Source organism: Dioscorea cayenensis, chromosome 10 (genome assembly GCF_009730915.1).
Source record: "Dioscorea cayenensis subsp. rotundata cultivar TDr96_F1 chromosome 10, TDr96_F1_v2_PseudoChromosome.rev07_lg8_w22 25.fasta, whole genome shotgun sequence".
NCBI lineage: Eukaryota > Viridiplantae > Streptophyta > Magnoliopsida > Dioscoreales > Dioscoreaceae > Dioscorea > Dioscorea cayenensis.
This window is the reverse complement of record NC_052480.1, coordinates 13,282,427-13,287,194: the sequence shown is the minus strand read 5'-3', so window position 1 is coordinate 13,287,194 and position 4,768 is coordinate 13,282,427. Positions and strand designations below refer to the sequence as shown.

At 36.1% G+C, this 4,768-nt stretch overlaps 1 non-coding gene across 1 annotated transcript; it reads right to left on the bottom strand.

Moving 5' to 3' along the window:
* Positions 1 to 3,809: 3,809 nt before the first annotated feature.
* On the bottom strand, positions 3,810 to 3,916 carry LOC120271169. Its single transcript, XR_005539792.1, has one exon. It is a non-coding gene; the product is annotated as a small nucleolar RNA R71 (small nucleolar RNA).
* Positions 3,917 to 4,768: the final 852 nt, after the last annotated feature.

Here is a 4,768-nt window from a genome sequence, read left to right as displayed (position 1 = left end):
AATATTTGGTCAGAAGAACTTATTGGGATAAACAAAAAGTTTCAAGGACTAATAAGTAATTTTAAAAAAATTAATTGACACTATTGTTTAATTTAATTGAGATGATTTTTTTGTCACTAAAACTATTATAATTGTGATGATTTAGGATCTCTCCCAATTACGGTGTCACTATTGATAAACTAATCATGTTGTAATCATTTTGTAATTGTCAGTGGGAATTAAATATAATTGAGATGCAAATATTGTCGTCAATAATACTTTACCATTGGTCATTTTGTTTTTTTTGTGATCAAATTTTTTGTTACAGAAAAATCAGTTATTTAATGTTTAATAGATGTTTTCACACAAAAACAAGAATAACACCATGGTCTTAAAAAAATATAAATTAACATATATGGTCTTTTATAAATTAGTATATATAGTTGTAAAATTATATTTTTAATAAAATATTAAAAGTCTATTTTTCCTACCCAATCTCAAAGGTTAGGTATAGATTTTTTTTAAATTTATTAGATATTCTAAGTAAGTATAAATAAAATTTAAAAGGTTTTTAAAATTAAAATTTAACATAATTTTATCAAACAAAATTGTTAATTATAAATATTACAAAATAACCTATTAGGTACTAAAACTTTTGTTCTATTAAACGAAAATATTAACATATTCAAACATTTAAAAGCAACTATGACCAAATATTAAATCATCATCATCATCGCATTGGTCCCCGTATCTACATTGGGAAGAATAATATTCCATATATATATATATATATATATATATATATATTCATCAATCATTTACCAAATAAGCATCTATTTTTCAAATAAAAATACCAAAAAATAATCAAAAAGATATTAAAAAACAATAAAAATATAGGCCTGGGTTTCTTCAATCTAGTTTTAATAAACCAAAGAGATTATGATTGTACTACTAGAATTAAGACATTTAGTAACGAATTTGTCTGTAACTATCTATCATTTTATCACAAATACAATGTTTTTTATGTTTAAAAAAATTAATTAACACTATTGCTTAAGTTAATTGAGATGATTTTTTTTTTGTTACTAAAACTATTATAATTGTGACGATTTAGGATCTCTCCCAATTCTGTTGTAACTATTAATATACTAACAAGGTCATAATCATTTTGTAATTGTCAGTGGGAATTAAATATTATTGTGATGCAAATATTGTCGTCAATAATACTTCGCCATTGGTCTTTTTTTTATCACATTTTTTGTCGCAAAAAATCAATTACTTAATGTTTAATAAATGTTTTCACAAAAAACAAGAATAACACCATGGTAAGTGATTGTATATAAGTAATACGAAGTATTTTTTTCTTACATTGAGCATCACTTTTATTAGATTTTATTGCTTATTCGTGTGTATTTGTGTTCTTTAGTGCATGCAAGGCTGTGGAGACAAAGTTGAATGAAAAAAAGCAAAAATAGATCGTGGATGCAATTGTTGATGAAGTTCTTGGGTTGAAAAAACGTGAAGACACAAGTTGTGCTCAAATACATGTGGGTGTGTGCCAACCTCCATTGTGCTCAAGTGAATACATAAAGAGGAGAGGCACAAAAGCAGTCACATTTATATGATTCGACTTGTGCAATATTAGCAAGAGCTTCATCAATGTGGTTTCATTGAAGACACGATGTGACCTACCGTATGAATGTGTGCCCATTCATGTGGCCTCGATGAAAAGAGTGGAATCAGGAGCATTTTGGCTAAATACTGTAGCAATTTACTTTAGCTAATCACTGTAGCAAAATTACTGTAACAGTTACTATTCATAGCTTGCAGGAAACAAGTTCTGGAAATCCACACGACTGTGTGGAATTTCCACATGCCCGTGTGGATGCCCGATTCTAGCCCCTATAAATACCGCGTTTTGAGAGTTATTGAGGGATCTTTTCCCTATCTTTTGTTCATCTTTGGAGGTACTCGCGGTTAGGGTTTGGAGAGGCTTTACCTAGGTTTTTGGAGCGGTTATACTGCCTTTGACATCACGCTCCTTTGGAGGAGAGTTATTAGAGGAGCTTTCGTCGGCACCGATTCGGCCAGGTGTGCCCTAGGCTTGACAAGGGAACCTTTGGAGAAGACGAGGCGGTTCCACAAGACTATCGATATGGACTACAAGGGGATTTTATCTATGGATTGCATGTTTTCACTATTGATTTCATTGTTGATTATGTATTGTTCCATGGAGAGCTAAACTCCTAGTGGGTGCTTGGACTTGTAAACCCTAGGATGATTTTGTTTCATTGATCTTTATTATGGTTCTTTAATTGATATTTTAATTGAGTTTCATCCTTGAATGCTTGTTGTATTGATTTTCCCTTAGAGTGACACTAGGGTTGAGAATCCATCTTGGTAATCCTTGTGGATGAGTGATACTCTATTAGGATTAGACAAAGCAAGGTTAGAGAGGGTCTATAGGATGAGTTGAGAGGTAGCGGAATGTCCTCTTTTCCTTTCGATGTGGTTTATTCTACCTCCACATTCCAAGAGTTCTTTACGGTTATCATAGAGTGAAGCGCTAAGAGACAAACTCCACTGGGGCTTAGTTGTGCAAGCAACAGAGTGAAGTGTTGAAGTAATCCTTAGTGCTAGGGCTTAATCGTGACTAAGGTTCTTTCACCTAGACCAAAGGGTTATATCTATTTTAGGGAATAGGATTTACCACTTGGAGTCCCTAGAGCTTCATGCAACCCCACACAGTGTTAGGCGTCGAGAATATCCCCTTCCACCGGAGCATAGTATAGGGTTAGTCATAGTTGACCTTAGGTTTGGGACCATGTGTCTTTGGATATCCATGACTCATTAAGCATCAGTTAGAAGGCATAATTATTAGTATTGTACTTGAAATAATAATCCTAGGGGAGTAATGTCCAGGTGCCCTATCTCTCTATTGATTACCTCTCCTTATCTCTATTACGCTTCTTTTCTTTTCTATACTTTTATTTGCATTGATATTGTTCAAACAATTCCTCAATCGTTTTCACTATAGTTAAATAGCAATTCTTGTGTTTCAGAGCACTATTCACTGTGGATACGACTACCCACTCACCTGGGTACTTTATTACTTTGACAACCCGTGCACTTACAGTACACACACGCAAGAGGTGTGCCGAGTTTTTGGCGCCGTTGCCGGGGAATAGGCGTTTTGGAAGTATTTTGCACTTTGCTATTTTAGCTATTCACCACTTGTTCTATTTCACACTTTCTTATTCTTCCATCGTTCTAATTTATTTTTCTTTCTTTGGTTGCAGATCTAGATGATGACCCGAGGAAACCCTTCAACTTTGATTGAAGGTGATCTGGATATTGGATGAAGAATTCATAGACGGGGAAAAGAACCAGTGCAAGAATAGTCAAATCAAGCTGAGATAGAAGGTGAAGGGACTAATAATATGGCAGAACAGCATGAGTAGCAGAGGACACTCTCAGATTATGCCAGACCCACAGTTCTTGGCACGTAATCCAGTATTGTACACCCACCAATCACAGCTCAGAGTTTTTAGCTCAAGCTAGGCTTTATCTAGATATTACAGCAGTCGATACAGTTTAATGGTTTGGCTGATGAGGATCCAAACAATCATATTGAGAACTTCTTCGAAGTGCGCAACATGGTTAAGATTAATGGTGTCACAGATGATGCTATCAAGTTGAGGGTCTTCCCATTTTCCTTGAAAGGGAGAGCAAAGCAATGGCTATATTCATTACTTAGAGCATCGATTACTACTTGGGAGGAGATGGTAGAAGCTTTTCTTGCCCGATATTTTCCTCCCGAAAAATCTACAAAGCTCAGGAATAAAATATCCTCTTTTGTGCAAATGGAATTGAAGTCTCTTTTTGAGACATGGGATAGGTTCAAGGGTCTCCTGCGGAAATGTCCTCAGCATGGGTTCCCCGAGTGGATGATCATCCATATCTTCTACAATGGTTTGAACCCAAGCACAAATCAATTACTTGATGCTGTAGCAGGAAGTACCTTAGGAAGCAAGACCCCCGAAGAAGCCCGACATCTTATTGAAGAAATGACTATGAACAGTTATCAGTGGAACACACGAGACAGAAAGAAGGTAACTGGACTTCATGAGATTGATGTAGTCACATCATTAGCAGCCCAAGTTGAATAATTGAGCAAGAAGTTAGACACTCTAATTTCTCCTAGAGGGACGGCAGTGATGAGTTGCACTAGGTGTGGGGGAGGACATACTCCATCCGATTGCCCGATTTCTGTTGGTGGTACCACTTTCGTGGATTAGGTTGATTTTGTAGGTAATGCAATGAGAGGTCAAGAAAATCCTTATAGTAACACCTACAATCCGGGGTGAAGGAGCCACCCAAACCTTTCTTGGAGTAATCAAGGGCAACAGAAGGCTATGGCACCACCGGGTTTCCAACAACAATAACAACAAGCCCCGAACATGGAGAATCGAGTTTCTGGCTTGGAGAATTGGATAACCGATTTAGAGAAGGTTTTGACCAAGTTCATTCAATCATCGGACAAGATTTCAATCGGTTGATGCCACACTTCGCAACCACACCACATCATTGCACAACTTGGAGAACCAAGTGGGACAAATTACGAAGTCACTCTCAGAAAGACCTCAAGGGAGTTTACCTAGCAACACGTAGACCAATCCAAGAGAACATGTGAAAGTGATCACTTTGAGAAGTGGTCGTGAAGTTGAGAGTAGACTCCCTAGTAAGAAGACAAATGTTAAGTTACCCAAGGTCGTGGAGGTTGAGGAAA